Below are 22,556 nucleotides of genomic sequence, written 5' to 3'. Positions count from 1 at the left end.
GTTTTCTAGGGTCTTGTCGATTATTAACAAGACTTTACAAATTTTGTCTATTGCTTTTTGGAACGGCACGTATGAAACTCATAGTACGTAATTATCTGTATTGGGTCGTGCAGAAAATTGTTTCGTTTCTAAAAAAAAAATCGATTTCTAAGGGTAGGAAAACGTGTGGAAAAAATGATATTTTTAATGAAAATTAAGTTGCTGCTTCAGAAGCAATCGCACACTTTTGTCAGGCCTCGTTGTCTAGGAGATTATCCGTTGCGATTCTTCGATTTATCGTAGGCGATCGAAGAACAGAATTCGCTGATTTATTTGTTTGTACAAGAAGTTACCAAGGTGAAAAATATTCATCTTCCTTCGGTCCAGGATTGTTCGATATCTAGATGAATCGGTCCCCGAGAATTGACGATCCTGGGCTTCTTATTGGTAGTTAATTTTTATGGCGCACACCCCCTCCCCTCCCCTCCCCTCGCCGATTTTATGCAAATGGATCCCTTTCAAATTTATCGCCCCGTTATTACGAGGGGAGGAAGTGGGGCTAGCGTAAATGAGCCGTAAAAAACCGAGCTTCTGGTTCACGTATTCACGGGTTAAGAATGGAGTCGATTATCGGGATCGAATCCACGGGGGTCATCAACTGATCCCTGTCATCAATTCGAAGATTTAATTGACGGCACCGTTTAGCAAACAATTACGACGCGAAGAGGAATTTAATTGCTTCGACTAAACGTTTGCATAGGTTCGAGTTAACATGAAAGCTTTACGGAATGAAACATTCGATTAGCGCTTTAAATTCTATAGGATATAAACTCTTATAGAATATAAACTCTCTGACGCATTTTTGCTTAAAATTTAAATTATTTTTTTTTAAATAAAGACAGTTTATATTTCATCAACCCCTTTATACAACCCTTCAATTGAAAGACAAATGATTATGCTACCTTAGTACAGTTATAATACTCCAGCCATTTAAACACCTCATAGGGCAGGGACGACCTTAAATTTTAAACTTGAAGACACGTTTTTGATAAACAGGTGAATATAAATTTTGCCAAGTTCCTTTATATCAGTTCCTACGAAAATCTATTTCGTAGGAAGAAATCTACCGTCGTAAAGAAACGGCGAACCGTTCATTATTTCTTAGCTTTCGCTGACCTACTTGCTATTAAGCATTACGGTCCGACTTCTCCATTAGTTTCTACTCCGCAATCAAGAACTTGAAATTTTAACCGTGACGAGACAAGCGAACGTTCCGGCTGCTATAAAATGCATGCGATGCTGTTCGACTCGAATGGATAAGCGTTCTCTCGGGCCTGAAGCGCGGACGATTGACGCTAACGCGATTAAACACGTAAAAATAACAGAATTCTGCTTAATTGGATGTCTAATTATTTATCTCGCTACTTAAAATTACCGTCTCGCGTGCGGTTCGAGGACCAACCGAATATCGACAGCCGTGGAAATGGAGCGGGTCGAGTAAAGTTCTCCGGACGGCTGAGAATACGGAAATCGACCACGTTTCTCGGATTTAGGGGGGCGTAGATTTTCAACTGTTGAGGGAAAACAGCGAAACAACCAAACCGAACGGTGAATAGTGTTCTCCGACAGCAGAATCGTGGTCGAAACCTTGAAACGTTTTTCGATTTAATCGATAGAATGTTTTTGAAATAGAATGTTTTTGAAAAACTAAATAGCGAATTTAATATTGTGGAAATTATTCTAGGAAAATTAATATATCCCTAGAAGAAATTTTAGTAAATGTTTGCTTACAATACATTGTATAATTGCACAAAGTAAAAGATAATTATCGCGGCGAAATTGAAATCAAATAGATATTTTCAGAATTATATCCCAGCGCGCTTTAACACCACGAGAAATACGATACATTACAAGCGAAGTTAACTTCGAGCTATAATCGTTTTAGGGGAATAAGTAATGAAACTAACGTACCCGAGGATTTATATTTCCGCAAATACACTATTCGGGAATCAAAAATAATACCGTATTTCTACCGAAAAGTTCATTTTAGTGATCTTTTGGGAACATTTTTGCAACACAATTTGCAACACAATTTTGGGAACACAATTTGCCGTTTGGGAACCCTGCCGATATACGAAAACCATCAGCAATCAATATCGGACCCTTGGACACCGTCGACACTCGAAAAGCTGCCGGTTGCAAAATACAATTTGCGCGAAGAAAGCTCGGCGGTGCTGCGAGAAGCGAGCAGACGAAAGAGCAACAAATACAAATTATTCGGGAGAAGCACGCCGTAAATTTCGCGGGCGGAATCCTGCGGCTGACATTGCGGCGCATCGCGCTTATTATAATTAAGTAAAATTGCGTTCTGAAATAATTGCGGCCGGGTCCCCGGGCCCTGAACAGTCGCGCGAAAATCCGTGGAAAAAAATGTCGCGGAGCCAGCGAGGCGGAGACGAAACGCGTTTTCTCTGGTTGAACCCGGTTCTCGTTGCACGTCGCGAAATTCCAAGGAGTTCGCGCGTCAGTCGTTCGCGGAGAGGGTTCGAACGGCAACTTATTATTGCACGGGCACCGTACTGTAACGTGAAAATCTCTCTGTCGCCACGCTTCCGGAAGCCTGAAGGCGGGAGTTAGCTCCTGCTTAGCAGCCTGCGCTGAATAATAAAACGTGTGCTTGAACATGCGCATGGATAAAATGGCGAGCTGTTCTTGCTGTTGAAAATACAAAAACGTGTTTACGTTGCACTTAATGTTTCATTAAAATACATATTCCCGACGAGGCTTAACCTTCCTCGGTTAATGCAAATTGCAACTTTTGTTACGCGGGGTTGAGTTAATAAATAATCTCGTGGTTGTGTATTTTGCCTTAACAGAAATTCTATTTACTGGAATTGACGACGGTGGATAATTTGGGAAGTATCGTGTAAAATATAAATATTCTACCGTTTTTTCAAGCCAGAATAAAATTCTGTACATTTGTTCTCATTATTTCAGCGTTCGAGCGAATGGAGACACGTGATAAATATTTCTTCTCCTCCCACGAAATTCTAACAATCGAAGTGGTCCTGATCATGGTAGCTGCGAGGAAAATGGTACAACGAGAGCTTAACGAACGAAAGAAATAGAACGGTTAAAGTATGAAACAGCACGGATGAAACGTTGAAGAGGAAAGAGAAATTGGAAGACGAAACATTTTCCAGACAATTTCTGTGTTAGAGAAAGGTGCAGCCGTCAAAATCGTGCCATTGTCGTATCAACGAACTCTATAACTAGATCGCGAATAATTATAAAATCGTCCCTTTATTTTCCGCGAAAAATACGGAAGAAGAGCGCGGGAAGCTAGCTCGTTACGGAAGCCAGACATAGGCTGACGAGAACAATAAAACCAGCTCCGGTCACCAAATTGGATCCGCGGCAATTCTCTTGATTGAACTTAACGTCGCGCCGGATCGCTGGAAGGTGGAAAAGCCCGGCTGGAAATTTTTCTCAGCAGCACGTGCCGGAAACGAGCGTCCTGCCCCTTCCGGCGTTTCCTACCACCGGAACTGATTTGCGGAACGATTTGCTTTCTTTTTGCCGGCGTGTTTCTTTCTTTTTTTTTCTTCCATTCGACTTTTCTTTTTCCGCCTCGCCCTGACCCCCGTCCTGTTGCGGTTTATCCGCCACGCGGAACCACCGCACGCTCACGACGCCGATAATTCCGCCACGGAACGTGACCGTTTCCCCGCTCGACCATCTTCCCTGTTCTTTTTCCGGGAACCCGTTATTTACGAATTGACGGCGAATGTTTGCCGATACCGGCGGGCATTGTGTTCTCGATCCTACTCAGGATCGTGACCTCGGGATCCGGCTGGATCGCTCGGCTCCGAGCAAACAGTTGACTGTTTATGCTTAGACGTTGATCTGATGGCTGTTCGTGCGAGGATTCGGAAACGTTCCGTCACGATGTTATCAATTTTGCTGAATTAACACCTTGCCGTACTTTGACGAGTCCGCACTCGCGATGGTTTAATCTAGCATCTATGGAAATTACTAGCAACAAACAATTAAATATGGATGTTATTCTGTTCTTTAAAATTGTAATAAAATTCTAATCCTTTAATATTTAATATTTAATAATAATGATCCTTAATATTTAAGCATTCAAGTAAATTCAGGCACGGAATAAATATTAATGTTCTGTCTAAACCGAAAGTCTAGTGTCAGCCATCGATGGCTGACATGGCCTAAACGGAGAGTCTAGTGTCAGCCATGTATGGCTGACGTGGCGCTCAACCTGTTAACTAGTTGATAGAACCTTCCTTCGCGTTACCATTACACCATTACCGTTCCACACGTATCTTTCGTGCTCGCAATTCCCCGAAAGCTCCGACTGAGCGATAATTGTATAAATGCCTCGCATCTCATCCCCACTCTATCATCCGTCGTAATGTGTGCGCCCGTTCCGTCCCAATCGAAACGAACGCCGATCGAACGGAAGTCGGAAACGATCGCGAGGCAGGGGAACACTCAGACGGTCGACCATCCATCCCCCCGCTTTTTCCTCCGACTCGCGAACGATTGGGGATGTTCGATGCGCTCGCGACTTGATATCCATTATTAAGGTTCCAAACGCCTGGTTTACGAGTGTTTACCGGTCGGATTTCCTGGCCGGCTCGTCCGTTAATGGGAAGCTAACGATTTTCTGCAGCGCCATTATTCATCGTCGTTAGTACCATAAAGTTCGGCCACGGTCGGTCGGGCTAATGGCAGGGTTGCGCCCAAGTAACGGGCCTTCCCTAAATCGAGTATTAAATCGTTCTGCTATCGTAGGACGATAATTTGTCGTCAGCGGTCACTGGGGAGCGGCCGCGGCAAGTGTTAAGTCCTGCCGGACTTACGGTCGGCTTCCTCTGTTTGTCTTTGTCTACTGAAAACTTTATATCGACGCCCCCCCACCCACTCGCAACCGAGGATTGACGGCCGAGAGCCGGTCCATGGGGTGGGGAAATGAATATAGTTGAGACATTTTGTGACACAATGATAACATAAAGCTGTTTATTAGATGCGTAGTTGTTAACCCCTTGCCGTGCCATATTCTTTAAAATTACTATGATTAGAATTTCTTCGATCGCACGAAATTCTTCGATGAAAAAGGAAATTTTATATTTATCATGTGCTTATGTCTACTCAAGTGTTTAAATATTTGTAAAGAGAGAATAAAATTTTATTCCCAGTTAAAGGAACGGACGAATATTCATAATTCTAAGGAAGTGAAAATCGTATTGAGTTTTTGCTGCGATAGAATCATAGCGAACGTGAATTTGACATAAAACCATGCGCCGTGCATTTCTCGAACATCGTCACGCTGCAAGAACATTTCAAATACATGTTTCTATACGAGACAATTCTTCGAAATAATTCGTCGGAATAAGGGGCAATGTTTGGTAACATTAACGCCAAAATATCACGTCTTCGTGGTAATCAATTTGGCGGAGTTATACCTGATACGGCGGGCACGAAGCACACAACAGCGTTCCGCAGGTCATTAACCGGCGAAATCTGTGGGCCCGTTACGTAAACCGCATTCGGTTCGTGCCAACGAGGATCCGATTCCCGAACGATCCCGCTAACAACGGCGTAAGATTAAAGTAGGCGGATGGGATGTTCTCGAACGGGGGTTCCCGTCGAGAACAAACCATCGGTAATATCACGGTAATGCTGGCCGGCGGATCGGTGCGCGGACGCGCGACGCGGAAAGCGGAAGTCCGCGGTTAACGATCGGCGGTTACGCCGGAAGGGTAAAATCGAACGCAAATACGGGGCGCAGTACCTCGTCAAAATTTGCTCACCGCATATTTGTCTTGACGTGGTCGGTTATTATAGGATGATCGAACCATTGGGCAAAGTTGCAGCCGGCCCGGTCCGACTCCGAACACGACTACGAAATCCTATCCGGTCCGCGAGAGCCCGCTGTTCTCGGTCCAAATAAGTGGCGGAACACGCGGACCGTGATCCCACGGCGAAGCACGTTCAGCGCGCCGCAGATGCGTGACATACCCGCGCATCCAGCAATTTCCGAGCAACTTCGGCCGATTGCAATTTACGGCCGATTCAATTAACCCATTCGCAGCGTCCGATTATAATTGCACGGACTCGCGGTCGTTTGTCCGCCGTCTACCCCCCGTCGCTGTTTTCATCCCGCCCCGCCCCGCCCCGCTCCGTCGAGCCTCGAATTTTCTCCGCACTGAAACGAGCACAATTAGAAACCCTATATTCGCCTATCCGCAGCAGCAGCAGCGAGTCGATCCCGCTGGAAAGATGCGACCGCGGATGATCACCCTGTTCATACGCGGATCGGTTCGATCGAGGTCCTTTTTCTCTTTTTCTCTTTTTGGCTTACAGCTAAACGAGAATATTTTTTTTTTAATGAAACAACGGATCGCTGCAAGGAATTCTGAAATGCCTTTAATGGCCGGTCGAAAATTGTTCCCTATTTTTTGTTCTCTGTTTCGGCTGTATATGGGCGAAGCGTATAATGAACCTGTACACTGACCCGTGAATTCTGTGCAATACATTCGGGTTTGTTCTGTCATGTTCGACGCGTGGCTAGAATTCCTGATGGCGATTCTTATTTTAAACGCGAAAAGAGATTATTTTAGCTTCCAAAGAAATGGCTCTGAAGTTTTTCAAGTATAGAAAAATTCATCTAATCTAAATGCAATTTCAATTTAATCGAATGTCAATTTATTATTTACGTTATTTTAAAAGAGATTATATGAAATTTAACTTCCAAAGAAATGGCTCTGAAGTTTTTCAAGCATACAAAAATTCATCTAATCTAAATGCAATTTCATTTTAATCGAATGTCAATTTCTTATTTACGTTATTTCCCCCGCAGATAATGTTTACGCAACAGGAAGAGAAACATTTGATAAAACAGCAAAAGAGCGTGCGAAAGCAAAGAATGCGCACCGCGAAACGGAAAAACTCTGTCGCAAAGAATACGGCGGAATATTTAATTTTCCCGGGGACTGGGGATTCGAGGCACAATTCGTCTCCCTTACGCGAGGCATTCTGACCGCGAGCGAGCGAGCGAACAGACAAAATTTAAGGGTAAAGTGAAATGAATTTCGCCGAGGTCGGCAGACTATTTCGTCGGAGCGTTCATCGCGCCTTCCGTCTCGAATCATTCGGTTCCATTCGTTCCTCAAGACCTATTCAATATCCGCGGAAATCGTAATCGCGCGAGTCGCGGGCGTCGGGATCCTCCATTTCCCAGCGAGCACGGAAACATTACGCAGCCTAGACTCGGCCGGGGACAAATGGAAACAACGTGGCCGCCATTTTTGTCCGCGGTAACGAAGTTTTATATTACGAGCTGCTGGAGGAGGCTGTCACCGTGCCGGTATTTCAGAATTTATGTCGTCGACGGGCCGTGGTCGCGTTCGAATAAAATAACAGAGAAATTCTATCCCGATACGGCGCGGCGTGGCGGCGTGGCGGCGCGTTAATAAATCTGTATCACGATGAAAACGAAATTCCGTATCGGTTGCGCGCGACGGCGAAGAGGAATGGCCTGCTCATTAAATGGAAATTAATTTTTTAATCCTGCGAACGGTAATTTTCGACGAAACACAGCCGTTCCTTTTTTTTTTTCTTTTCCTCCGCCATTCGTTATCGATGTCGTTAGCGATAATGGAAGATTCCTTTCGGCCGCAATTAAAATCTATACCACCGGCGTTGCACGAACGAGAACGGAAGATGGACGTCCGGCTATAAAAACGTAGAAATGAATCCGCGAAAGAGCTTGGCCGGGAATAAAGGACGCGCGATACGGTGGACGGCCGGCCGGCCGGCGCGGGGCATCGGAGTCTGTGGTGCAGTCCATCGGGCCGGGTGCCGTTTTATTTAAGCTATGCTAGATCTAGCCTCTCCGTGTGCCGGCTAACACAGGCCACGACGATAAGCACGGTGTTTCTGATAACTTCGAATAACAACGGCCACCGCGCGATGTACTAACGCGAGACCATGGCCAGCCAACTGTCGCGAAACTGAATGCTCTCGCGGAACGAGAGATAGCCGGGGCCGGAGAGAAAACCCGGACACTCGTTCTATTCATGGGATAATTGTGTCGTGCTAGGCGAGCGTGAAAGAAGAAATTGGTGGAAATTTGCCGTATCAAATTTTAGCGGTGCCGCGATTAGGCGAGCACCGGTCATCTGATAACGTTCTTATAAACAGAATTTCGCCCCACCGTGTACGCTTCTCTGTAAAACAGTGCAGAATGCACGCCTGTTATTAGAAAGTATTCCACTGATATTGTTGTATAAAGTGGAAAGCTGTTTATCGTGTTGCAGATATTAACCCTTTGCACTCGATTGGTGACTCTGACGCACCGCTAAAATTATTCCGTCACCTTCTAAAACAACGTTTATATATGGATGACGGATATATCCGGCGTTCGGAGCGAAAGGGTTAAGGAACAAGAAATTTACGACGCCGATCGTCAAATCCGTAACTATGAAAGTATGAGAAGAGGCCGCGGCAACAGAGACGGATGAGGGCTTTACGGATTAGTTTGCCGAGGATCGATTTTTCCACGCTGATCCGCTTTTAAACATCGCGACAAATGGACTCGAACGTCGCGCGGTTTTGTTGCGTATAGAGCGTGTCGTTTGTAGGAGAGCGTAGTTGTTCCAGCCACTTGGCAGTGTTTTTGTGTGGAAATCCTTGTCGGCGGAGATTGCGCCGTTCCATGTTTCAGTTCCGCCGGCTCTTGCGGTCAAGGCTTCACGCGGTTTATTAAACGTTCAATTTGTCCATTGTTTCGCGCTCTTGATTGCATTCCCACCCGCGATCACTCTTTTTTTTTTTTGTGTCCTGTATCCTCGTTGATTGCACCGGCCGCGGAACAGATCCGGCTGTCTGTTGATGTAAACGAACCTGTACGCGGGCCAACCCCGGAAGAAAATTTAATTGTCGACTTTGAGCCAACGCGCGCTAATGGACTCTGTCAGTGATGTGACGCGACTGGTTTAACGCATCCCGGATTAAGATGTTTACCGTTAACCCCTTGCCGTGTTTTAACGAATCAGACTCAAGGATGGAGATTTTTAGTAACAAGTTGTCAGGTATGTGTATTCAAGTAGGAATCAAAGTTTATTCTCTTGGTAACAATATTTAAACATTCCTTTTATATTCGAAATGGCCATCAAAGGCTCAAAAATATTTTTCAAAATTAATAGAATGACAAGCTATTTGATAAAGAATATCAAGATACGTACCCTTCTTAATCAGTTTGCCATTACTATCGAAAACTGCTGAAGCTGTACTTGCTGACATCTAAACTAAGTGGCAAAACAGCTCTATTTAACAAACATCAATTTTAACATTTAATTTTAACGCTACTAAACGTTTAATCAGTTTAAGAAACTCGCATTTACAGAAAATCGAAAAACACTCGCCTCCATCTTTATCCGTTTCAATCCAATGTCCCCTTAAACCGCGCGAACCGAAACTATAAATATTTGAAAGTCTTCTCCATTATTCTCGGCCAATTCGTCCGCGGGTGAATAAATTTCCGTAAAGTTCCGCAGTCTAATTATAAGAGACGGACTAGAACAAAAAAAGAAAAGGGTCGGACGAGCCGCAGCAGAACGGGCAATATCGTTAAATAGCCGTTCGGATCCCCTAGCTATCATTCTCCCGGATCGAGACTGCGGGAGACGATTTCCCCGAGCATCGGCCTAATAAAATATTCGCGTGTTATCCGTCTGGCACTCCCGTGCCACATCCTCGCGGAACGTGCCAGCTCTCTCGGGCGCGAGCGACGCAGCAGCAGCGGCGCGTTCTCCCTTAAAGGAAAAGCCCGACTTTTCCAGTTCTCGGTCGTCATTGAAATCCCGTGGGCAAGTGGCCCGTGACCCATTTAACCGGCTAACACACTACGGCTCGCTCCTGTTCGTTCGGCTTTATGTAACGGGCCGGCTTTGTGCGCGACGTTCCGTTTCCAGTTTTAAGGATCGGTCGGATCGATATACCGAGGCGACTCGGACGATATCGCGATCGAATCGGCACGACGTAGAGGGAGGGAGGGAGTGCGACTGCGAGAAAGTTTCGCGAGCGTTTCCCGGCCCGATGGGAATTCCCTGTTACAGGGCCGGGGGATGCCGTGAAAATCTTCGGGGAAACTACAGAGGTCGTTCTTCCTCGCGACTTGCGCGGGGATTACGAGGAGCCGGCGTTATCTCGAAATGAAATCTCTCACGGCAAGACCGATGTGCGCCTGCTATCGATATCTCCGGGCCGCGTTATCGTGCCACGGCCTATGACCCCGGCTGCCTGCCGGTTCGAACACGCCGATTCTCTCACGGGCCTCGGATGCTATTTATGATAATCGCGGATACCGATCGCGCCGGCCTACCAGGGGGTTTCCGAGTTTGCGTACGCGCGGCACGTGACCCCTGGTTGTGGGAGCCCGTCGTGCCACGCGTTCTTCGAGATCGGTGTGTTCGATACGAGCGCGGTTCCGCTGATACTCCCCGTTTTAATATCGTTTGTACGAGCTCCGTGTTATTAATCAACCCGGGCACGATAAGCGGACGAAATCCCGGAGTCGGCGTGGCTTAGTTAGGTATTTGCTCTTAATTTCTGCTAAAGTGGATTCTACGTTTTCGTTTCACCTGGTTATTATTAATGGCTTTAACGGTCGCTGTGCTGTTTCAATTCATTTCATTCTGGAGAGGTTGCAGCGTATTGAAGGAAGAAAACAAATTTCCAGGGAATTTTAACCCTCTTAGTACCGGCCAGAAGAGTCTGTATCTGAGCGAAATGTTTAAACAGTAAAATAGTAAACAATAATTTTAAGCTTTTTTACAATATATAACATAAATATTACGCAATATATAATTAATCAAATTTAATAATAAAAGGGGGAGAAATTTGATCTTGACGCCTATTGACGCCTACAGTAGTTAAAGGGTTAAATCTTCGAAGAGACTGTAGGTGATTTAAGAAGCAGGAAAAGTGGCAGAAAATGAAGAAGTCACAGCTGCCCCGAATATCTATGAAATATCTATTAAATTTTCCATGTAACGAATGTTATCAGCATCAAATTTTACAGTGAAGCTCGCGGACGCGGGTCGGCTAGATTGCTCTGCTCTTTGTCCGCGCAACGTCTCTCGAGCTTTCTTGCAAAAGGTTCGCCGGGATCGACGCTCTCGAGAAGAAACGCGGCCTTCGCGGACCCGCCGCGGAGACAGAACCGGGTCGAATGAAACTCGTAGTCTATTGCGCCCGGAACGGGTCGTTCGGAACGAGGACCGTTTTCTCGAATCTGAAATCCCCGGAACCGGTGGCGCGGCACCGCCGCAATTTTTTCGCAGGTTCCTCTCGCCTCGAATGGGGCGTGACTGGAGCGGACAGCTCGGAGGATGATTCGGACCGCGTGCAGGATACGATCCTCGCGTAGGTGGCCATCGAGTGGCCGACTTAAACGATGGCCGAGCTGAATCGTGAACGGAAGCGCAAAACCCTGGGAAATGGAATATTCCGGCTTGGATATTGGACGGACAACGAATACTCCGGAGAAAACGATTGCCGGCCGCCTGGCGGCAACTGTCACGCTTATGGTCTTGCCGCTGTTCTCTAGTAGCGACAGTAATTCGATGGGAACTGGGTCAAACTTGTTCGGCGATTTTCGAAATATCATCGCGTTACAGACACGCGTAACGAACGTGGGCGTTATTCAAATCGCGTTATCTATTTGCGAGAAATGAAATAGTTCGAATAAACAAATGTAGTAACGAAATAATAAATAATATTGAAATGTAAGAATAAATGTCGCCTGTCATCGGTTGCATTTATTATAATTATACAACTCTCTACGTCAGTTGCAAGAAAGAAAAACTGAACAGGACGTTCTCTGTAGCTTTAATAATTTTAATTAATAATTTTAATTAATAATTTGTTTCATATTTTGATGATATGTTTCAAATGAAAACTGTTCTATTTGAGATAAATTCGATTTTGCATAGAAAATTTTGTTTCATTTATTAATTAATAGAGATCGATTTTTTAGTAAGCACGTTGCATATCGATAATAGAACAAGACAGAAATCGAAGTACGCTCAGTTAACTAAAGTTTTCATTAAATTTTGGATCTAACAATAATACTAGAATTATTTTTCTTATTTTAAAAGGAAGTATCATATTTGAAAATGGCGGAGCACTGTATGAAAGTGCAGCGACCGGAAATTACGTTCTCTCCTGTCTCGGGAGATTACTTTCTATATCTCTCCGCGGATCATCGTGGTGTCCATACGGTGATGAAATATTTTCGAATAAGCGAAGTGAAATGATCAACAACTTACAAAATATTACAATATTTTAATATTATTCCTCCTCGCAGCAATTAGATAATTAACCCTTTGCACTCGAAGCCATTTTAACTGGAAATTTGATATAAAATTTCTGGCTCGCAGCATTTTCATTGCATGCAGTTTTATACGTAATAAATTAATTCTTGCAACTCGTAGCAACAGTTTTGCTGCTCAACAATTTTTTAAATCTAAATTTTATTCTTGTAACAATTATTTTGTAACATAATAGAATAATGTTAGTGGTGCCTGAGGGTCGTCATTCGAGTGCAAAGGGTTAAATTCCAAATCCTGTGTAGAACTGTATAAAACTAGATTTTTGTGCGATTTCGATAAATTCTGATTAGCTTATATTACTGTAACAAACGAGTCTATTGTGACCACTCGTTAAATGCCAACGTTGAACTAATTAATATCAGGGACTGACGAAACATTATTAAAGAAAATAATTTCTAAGCAATATTTATCGTCAGCGTCCGAATGGATAGGTCTTGTCAAATTATTTGCCGTAAGTGTACGAACGGATAGGTCTTCGCAGATTATTTACCGAATGAAATGGGCAAACACGCCATTACGAATTTCACAGTTAATATCCTGTCACGGGACTTTCTGCCCTGTCTCGGCAATGTCTCGGCAGTAATGATAGGTCTCGCCGATCGATGGGTAGATTCGAACGTTCCGCGACAGCCCGAATTAATAGTAAAATTGACAGGTAGATTTCTCCAATGAACCGACACATTGAATAATAATGATCATCCTAGCTTGTTGTTGAGCCCTGTCCACCACGGCAGCGAATCCTTCGAAAATTAACTAAGCTGTACCGTGTCGATACCGGAACTTACTTCGCAGAACGAAATTCATAATTTACAAAATGTGTGCTCAGTTTAGGAAGAATTGAAATTTTAACGTATCCAAGAGAAAATTCATTGCATTGTTTCAACTCTATATAATACTTATTTTTCTTATGTATCTCCGATCGTTGACTTGTTAAAGCAATGATAAAAATGCTCACGAAGTAGATTTCTCGTCGAAACAGCTGCAATTGTAACATGTGTATAGGGTGTCCTAAAAGTCGCTCGTAAGCGGAAAATGAGGGGTTTCTGGAGTTATCTGAAGTAACACTTTCCTTCACAAAAATTTTCGCCGTGGCTTTATTTACGAGTTATTAAGGAAAATTGTGATCAATGAGCTTCTGGCCTCTCATGGGCCAGTATTTTTCCTTAATAACTAATTAACGACGCCTCGGAGAACATTTTTCTAATGGAGAAAGTTACTTCAACTGACCTCAGGAATCTCACGTTTTCGGATCGTACCATATTAGTATATTTATTTTGTTAGAATGTAGCAAATGAGATTAATAAAATCTTAATTCTACTAAAATAAAATCCGAAAACTGTAAGTGTACGAGAAAAATTGTAAGTCCTTTTGCCGGCGATTTAGAAAAAGGGTTCCTCATATCTAAACGTGTACAGCCGACTGAAACAACCATTTTGTACGTTTCTCGCAAGTACCGACATGAAATTCTGGATAATCGGTTATGACTCGCGGTGTTTAACTGTGATTGTAAAACCTGACTGGCGCAGGATCGCGGACATCGCGGGAGAACAGAATATTCCATTTCGAGTAAGGGATAAACGAGAGGCTAGACTATCCGAGGGAAACGATAACCGGGAATGTCAAGAGCGGGAGCACGGTGATCCGAGAAAACGTTCGCCACGCAGGGTCCTTCCTTACGACTACGGCCGTTCCTGCGCAAATAGAAAATACAAGGAAACTCTTTTCCGGCCGAGCTCATATCCTCGAATCTTACGGACCTAATAGCTGCAATCCTATTTTCAAGTCGCGTATGCAACCTCCCCCAGTTCCAACTTCTCCACGGGCCGGATCGGGCCGGGGCTCGTAATCGCGTGCTTGACCCGTGAAACGGAGCGCTAAATCAACCGTAACGACATCGTCGAAATTCTTGAAATTACTTTAATCATTTAGCGTCCCTGGACGAAGAATTTATTCAAATGGACGTCTCGGGTTTGCATATCGGTGGTGACGTATTTCGAATAGTTCACTTTTCGTTCTATTTGTTAACCCTTTGGCTACGGCAGAGTCACGGCCTCCAGTGGCTAGAGCGAAGTTTTTCATTGGACACGCATTTCTCATTAATATTCAGTATTTTTAATATTAAAATATTAAAGTATTGAAAATAGTATTTTTAATATTAAAATATTGAAATATTAAAAATACTGAATTCTATCGTCGGCGTTCGCTCGCGAGTTTAAACCCGACGGCATAGTTTCGCCGAGCACATTTCCACTTATCAGAGATTACGATCACCTTCGAAAGCAGCGTTCCAATAGTCGCTCGGTACTCGGACCATCAAGAACATGCATCGAACGAGCGGCGTCGCTGTAGAACAAGCGACGGAAACGTGTAAAACGTAGTCGTCGACAGCAGAAGAAAAGTCTCCATGTCGGCTGTCGCTCGCATAAACCGAGCGAGCACGTTTCAATTGTTATCGTTCCGCCGATCGATGGCGGAGGAAAAAGCACGGGGTACCGTGAACTTTTCGTCACGCGGAATTGGCCGAAGCGGCGCCCGGCGTTACAAAGTTATCCGGCGAGTTCGAGGAGGACGGCAAATATTCCGTCAGTTTTTCGCGGCGGGTCCATCGAAAGTGGACTGTCGAGGGTGGCCGGTTGTCGTCGCAAGGGAAACGTCGGCCTCGCAAAACACAGCGCGCCGGCTCCGCGTTGGGTGACGCGAGCGGACAAGGGAAAGGCGGAAGTCTGCCGCTCGGAATAGTTGAATTCTAAATGGGAGAAGAGGGCGAGAAGGCAGCCCCATTCGGACCGCAGATGTCGGGATGTCGTGCGGCTAGTAGCCCGCGCGGATTCAGCTAGCCACGGCTTTTTAGGAGTTTCCAGCGCGGAACTTGCATTACTTCTTGGACGACGGCCGTTGGAAGGACGACTGGGAGACGAGGACGGAAAGACTGCACCTTCTCTCTCCCTCTCTCTCTCTCTTCCACTTTTATTCAAATTTTCCTGCAGCAGAGTCCGCTTCCTTCGAGCTTCTCCTAGCCAGTCTTCCTATGCGCGACTCATTCTTTCGCGTTCCAAGCGGTCCGGTCCAGGTGAAAACACGCCGTCGACGCCGGAGACGGCCGCGTCTCGTCCTATTTTGTCCTTTTTCAGCCGCGAATATTTCCTCTTTTGTCCCTAGTTTTCGGGTTTCTGCCTCTTTGTGAATGCCCTCCGCGATTCCGTGCCAGTCTCCCAGGGAGACGCGGTGCCGTTTTAATGGAGAGCACAACGACGACCACTGACTCGCCTTTTATGGATAACTGCTTCAATATTTAAACTTAATATTTAAACTTTTTCATAGAACTAATTGTTTTTGAACAGAATTTACTGTAACTAAATTACGCGGATCACTGTATCTTTTTTATAAGTTTCATATAATTTTGGTATATTTTTTTGTACATTAGAGAATTTACAACACGCTTACGTAAATATATTAAACTAAATTGAATTATATTAAATTAAGTGAAAGGTTTGAGTAGTAAGTTTTTAAGAAGTGGTAAGCTTCTTTAAGAAAACCATCGAAAATTATTAACATCTTGGCCGAAATCATGCGAAACACGAACTTCCACGAAACCGAGTCTCGGCGATACATAAAAAAATAAATCGGCCATTAGGAGCCGACCCGGTTGCGACTTATCGACGGCCAAGCCCGGTTTACAATGAACACGCGAGATCGGCTCGCGTCCGTTTCCCCCGGCACGGACGTTGCAGGAATGTTCAGCGGCGATTCGTTCACGGCGGAGTTTACTGCCGGGGCGGAATCGTTACAAGCGTCGCGCAATTGCATTTTTACAGCGCGCGGTTCGTGCGCGGCTGGCCCCACAAGATACATAATTTCGTGACGCGGGGGTGTCGTACAATTTAATAATGCCCGCCCGATGTCCTCTACGTGACCGGATTTCTATTCTATAAGTTCCGGAAGGTGGGCAGAACCGATGGAGGTGCGGGAGGGAGGGGGGAGGAGGCGGTAAACTTTCGCGCGGCAAGTTCCACGGCGAACAGTTCTCTCCTCGTCGTTTCATTAATCCGCGGATGGGCTCGAGTAATACCTAACTGCGGGGAGTCCTGACGATGCATTCAAGATTCTTCGGGGGTGACAAGTTCTTAATAGAACTCTCTGCCCGACGAGATAACGTGAAAAATCGTGTTGGTCCCTCCGCCATTCTTCTCGATCGTAATTTGTCTTCCCCCGGCGATGATTTTATACACCGTGCCCCGCTCGAATCTGTTCGACCAATTTTAATTAAACTTGTCGAGGCGGTGTTTCTTATTTTGTTCACGGGTCAAATTCGTTACCGAGGGATAGCCACGGTGTGTTGGATCATCTCCGGGGTACTTCTTCGAAACGTCGATGAACCTTTTAACTTCCTTTATTTCACAGGTGGACGGTACGGAACGCTACGAGTTCGTTTTTCTTTGAAAATAATTTACGTGGAACCTACACATCTTTATCGTGGAATCTTTCGCTGGATAAATCAATATAGACGATTTCATCACAAATAGATAATAGGTAGCAGCATTTACATTGACTACAAAATAATATTATACAAAATTCGCTGGAAATTAAGCGAAGTAACGGTGCCACAATTAACGCAAAGCATAATTCTTATTATAATTAAATGTTATTTGAATTGAATATATATTATCAATATTATATATAATTAAAAGTTGTGCTTTGCGTTAGTGGTGGCACCGTTACTTCGGTTAATTTTCAGCGAATTTCGTATAATTTTATTTTGTAGTAGTTATTAATTTTCGAGATCGTTATTCATCTCAATTTTAAAGTGGACGGACTTCTAATGCAATAAATAGTATCTCTATATCACAGATACGGTATAGAGTAATGAAACTGTCTTCTTGCTTCGACTTTACTTACCTCTGAATGGGTTTTGTGCATTTGGACCACGTTTCGTAGCTCGCTACAGTGAAACGTAGCAAGCATAGAAACAGCGAAACAGAATTAGCTAATTTCAAGGATTTTATCTGGTCCAGCCATCGGATCTCCGCGTGAAATTAATTTCGTTCCCGGGGACTTCCGAGGAGATCCGACCGGCCAAGGACCGAGGGGGAATCGTTCCGACTGGAACGGCTCGGTCCTCGAAGCAAAAACACGGCTGCGTTCAGCCATGGGGGGGCTTTGTTTGCTACGGTTCCGGAAGAGGGGGATGATCCTCCCCTCTAATCGCTCCGCGTAACGTCCGTTATTTTTATCCCCCGTGCGACGGAAGAACGAGGATACCCGAGTTCGATCCTTCTCTATCTCTTTCCAGGCAGAGGAAACTAAATCATGTCCGGGGCGAATGTTGCCCCGGTTTTTCAGATCCCCGTAAAATCGCGGAGGTCGAATATGTAACAAACAACTGAACGTTTACTTTCGCGGCCCGTGCACAAGAACATGGCGGGCGGAGTCGGCGATACGGAAAAGGGATGTGAAAATATACAAACCGGTAATAATGTAGAAAACGGCCGAAACATTGTACCGAAGGCTGCATAATGCAGTCTACTCGCTGCGACGAGCTTCTGCTTACGAAAGTCGGATGATGCATGCGATCGGGGGAGAAAAAACGATGGCGCGCGTAGAACGGCTCTCGTTAATATTCGGACAGCTTTTGTAAAAGAATAACTTCTAGAATTGATGGAAATGATTTTAATTTTTTGGAGATGTTAAAGGGAAATTATTGAAATACTTCTTCACAATATTTAGACATTACTTTAAATGGCAGAAATAATAAGAAATTGACGTTTTTAACATTTCGATTTGAGCATGTAACAAAAATTGGAATTATATGTTTTATAGCTGCGAGTTTCAGCGAAATCGATTCAAGCATTGAAACATGTAAAAGTTATAGTTACATAGTTATCGATCGAAGAAAATCGAAAATTGTTGAAAAAGCTGCGATTTTTGCAAGCGAATATTAATGTGATCCATTGTATAACAGTATATAAAAGATTCATCGGAAATATAAATTAATATTCTACGAAAGTTGTAATTTCTCGAATTTCTACCGAGATTTTAAGGAAAAACTTTCGTAGATTTTTTGAACATTCTGGACAGTTGTTTGCACAGTGATACAAACTATTAATGAAAACATCGGCTCCTGGGTAAAATTAAAATTTTTTAAGTGGTAAACTTTCGTTTCGCGTATAGTTAAAGTTGGCCGGAATTAATTGGAACTGAAAGTCGTAAAGCGCGTTCTACGTTGTAGAAAGTGGAATTTTTCTGGCAAACTTTTTATGCGGTATCTGAAAGAACAGCACGGCTACGGTGTAAACTGAAACAGAGCGAATTCGAGGGGACATTTCGAACACTTAGGAATATGTAGATTATCCGAATAATATGTAGAATAATATATGTAGAATAATTATATGTAGAATAATATGTAGAATAATTATATGTAGAATAATACATGTAGAATAATATATAGAATAATATGTAGAATAATTATATGTAGAATAATATATGCAGAATAATATGTAGAATAATATATGGAATATTAATGTTCAATTTGACTACATATGATCTGATTTTAATTTTCTTTAAAAATGTCGCGAAGTTGTCGGTCCCACCATGGAAAAAAGGCACGGAATGCTCGTATCGCGCTGGTGTTGTCTGCTCGCAAGTACCATTGGAATCCGCGGAAATTGAATCGCGGCAATATCGTAAACACGAAATTGACGCTAATATTGGCGCCAACACGGTGGCGAATACTTCAGGAGCACCGGCATTCGATCGTATCCCACAGTTTCCCCCGGATTCGTGGTGCACAAGCGGGCAAGGATACCGTGGCAAACGTTAATATTTTATAGGGTGATTTACCGTGGCCGCGGCTAACGCGCGATAATGGCAGATGGCATCGATTACGGTCGAATTGCTTGCTACAGTCGAGATGCGCCGCGAGATAAATGGTTCTCCATTACATGAAAGAGGGATCGGAAATAAATCGGGAATTCAGGCACTAACCAACAATGATCAACCGACGGAGAATAAGATATCGGTTTTGATACCATCGAATCGATATGTGCGACGAGTTGGCTTCCTTTACCTGGCGCACGACCACTCGGAGCTCTTTCAGTCTGCCTATCGACGCGTCGATACTGCCAACCGTAGAGAACCGTCGGAAAACTATCAAATTTCTTCGTAAATCAGCTGTACTAACGTCCCGGAATCATTTTCGTATTGCGTGATTAGAAAGGCGATAAACAATGTCTGATTGAAAATAATGTTCATTCTATCTGAATTAATTTATTTAATGCTTGCGTTAATTTTAAGACAAACAAAGGAAAGACGAACGTTAAAAGATTTGGTGCAAAAATTTTCCGCGAGCTTCTTTTTCATTAATTATTATTAATTTTGACGTTGGCCAATCAGTTTTCATTTGGAATGTATATTTTCAGTAAAAGGTAACGAATACAAACACTAAGTACGAATCGAATATGGTACACGGGACAATGAATGTATCGGAATACGAGAACAATATCTAATTAATAACAAATAATCCATTGCAGCTCATTATCTTTGAACTGACAGCAAAATATAAGAGACGCAACAATAGCATTAATATGAATCTGTTCACCCCTCGGGTAGCCAACACTGGTTCACATTTCATTTTATTCAATGAAATTCGATTCAATTCGATTTACTTTTAATTAATTTTATTAAATTTCACGTAATAAGCCAGAATAGTGTATATAATTATCACAAGGAAATTCATTCTAAAGTCTGCTAGCTAAAAGAATGTATCGTACATTCCGCCGCGCCGAGCGATGCAAATGCAATGACTGGTAGAATGATTTCTTACCGCTTATCGGTCGGCGAAACCGTGACCCATACGTTCGGCGGGTATTATTCTTCCCTTCGTTAGTCCATTCCGCGTGTCACAGCTTGTTTCTTCGGGCAAACGGCTATTTTGCGCACTGATCAATGTTCTTAACCGAAGGCAATTCACGTTACCGAGTTCACAAATGTTTCAATGGTAACCCGATTCCAGCATCGACAAAATCGTGGAACTACTGTCGGCTGCGAGCTCTTTCTCCCACGAAATATGGTAATTAAGACCACGGTCGTTCAGCGTGGCGTTAAATGATAACGCGATGGCACGCGGCCTTCTTCGGAACTAACCGCATAAACAACGGGCTAACGATTCTTCCTACAGGCGTTGCGAACTGTTCTGTAATACTTTCTAAAGTGGGATCGATTCGTGTGTCTGACTATGGAACACTATTTCTACTCGCGATAAACATCGATCACGGACGCAGTACACGATTGATTGCGATCTTAATCGGATCGCAAATTTCATTTTAATAATCGTAATGGTCGTGCAGGACGGTCACCGAATAATACAGTGAAATCGTGCACATTTTCTCAATTGCACTTCTAAAATACGTGCGAATAAAAACAGCGAAAAGACGACGGTTTTTAAGTAAATTTTATGCTGAATTCTATTTATTGCATTTTTCATCACGCTAATGATTATACTTTAGCAAGAATTGGTTTGGAGATATTTCACCGATAATAATTGGAGTGTATAAATTAAATTACATATTGTTCCTAATTGTCAGTCAAATTATTCAAAAATGCAATCCTTAAACGAGAGAATTTTAAGAAAGGATGCAGATGAGTTTAAACTTTCAATTACCGAATACATTTCAAGCATTCATAGAATTAAATAATGAGAATTTGATAATAAACATCGCTCGATAATATTAATTTATCTCGGAAGAAATATCACAGAAGAAATATAAATTTGTGTATTTCAAGTGAAATAATCAAGTATTAATCAGACACGACAATTGCAAGAAATATTACAAAGTAACGTATGCTGCACGGTTTAAAAATTAGCGATCATAAATATGGATTACCGAGCAACGCGACAAATTTATGGGTTTTCATGTACGAAGTAGAATATCCCATCGATGGTCAGACACGGCGCACGGTTCATTTAAGGGTGCGCGCGAACAGAAATCGTCCCTCTTAATTCATTCCAACGTGGCGGATCGTGTCTTGATTGCGCCTCGGTTATATTGTCCCGAAGCAGCCCGCGCAAGTTAGGAGTTCCGCAACAAGGTAGCTCGATCGGAAATTGTTGCGGTATTCACGGCCGAAAGAGTGACGAGGATGGAACGCGACACGCTGGTTAGAAACTTTGCGCTGTTGCGACGCGTCTGCAAGCTGCACGGCAATTCTAAGATAATTATGGTCAGATGGATTTCACTTTAACGGTGTGTGTGCGTGCGCGTGTGTGCGCGCGTGGGCACAGTAGCGCGGCGCTGGGGGGAGATTAGACAATTAGTCGGTAATTACGGGAATAAATTTGTCGGTGATGCGAAAACGCGATGATCGTTGGACGCGACGTACCTGAACGGGACTGTAATTCGCTCGGTCGAGAAGCTCCGCGAAACGATGAGATTAAATTTGAAACCGCGTCGTCGCTGCGGCGGGTTCTGTTTCTAGAAACAACATGGAGGACGCTCTGCAACGCGACGATCCGTCGACGGATCGGAAAGTCAAATGGATCGCGAGATTTGAAAATTGTCGCTGGAAATGAAGCTCGCCGGACTCGCGAGCGATCGTCGATCTCCGCCAAACGGGGATGTCGGGAACCGTCGGATTTGACAGTCGAGTACTCTAGAAATTGTGAGAAGTACAGGGGTGGCGCGGTGGCCACGTTCCAGACGGACTTCGAGACTGTCGCAACTTTAGTCCCAGCGAGATCTCGCGGAAGATTTTCTTTGAGATTCCAGTTTCTTTTAGATTCCAGGGAACAAGCTCTAGGGATGATACAGTGGCAAGGGATGTAGAAGCAAACTCTTTCATACTTTTGCAGTATTTCGTAGAAATATCGAGATATATTCTCTGGCAAAAATCTGATCTGCGTGTCAACACTTTGGAAATGGTGTGTTCCGCGTGAAATTCTATCGAATGGGGGGAGGGGATTCGAAGTGGTAATAAAAGTGGCGAGCGTGACTGCTTCGGAGAAGACACGAAAACATGCGCCGCGGTACTATCGATCCCAATTCTCAAAGTTTAATTTACTTTCCTTATCTGGGGGCTCGGTTCGAGCTGGCATGGCAGTTCCCAAGGCGTTAACGTATAATTCGAGAGAGAGAGAGAGAGAGAGAGAGAGAGAGAGAGAGAGAG

The 22,556-nt window shown here is 43.8% G+C and overlaps 1 protein-coding gene across 1 annotated transcript in view; it reads right to left on the bottom strand.

Moving 5' to 3' along the window:
• LOC144478355 (limbic system-associated membrane protein) overlaps positions 1-20,402 on the bottom strand; it is a 75,025-nt gene extending 54,623 nt beyond the window's left edge. The window contains exon 1 of the mRNA XM_078196165.1: positions 20,218-20,402. The gene's annotated coding sequence lies outside the window, so the exon portion shown is untranslated. The remainder of the gene's footprint in view (positions 1-20,217) is intronic.
• Between the last annotated feature and the right edge of the window lie 2,154 nt (positions 20,403-22,556).

This window comes from Augochlora pura, chromosome 2 (genome assembly GCF_028453695.1).
Source record: "Augochlora pura isolate Apur16 chromosome 2, APUR_v2.2.1, whole genome shotgun sequence".
NCBI classification, from domain to species: domain Eukaryota; kingdom Metazoa; phylum Arthropoda; class Insecta; order Hymenoptera; family Halictidae; genus Augochlora; species Augochlora pura.
The sequence above is the reverse complement of the archived record's forward strand: the minus strand, read 5'-3'. Positions and strand labels throughout refer to the sequence as shown.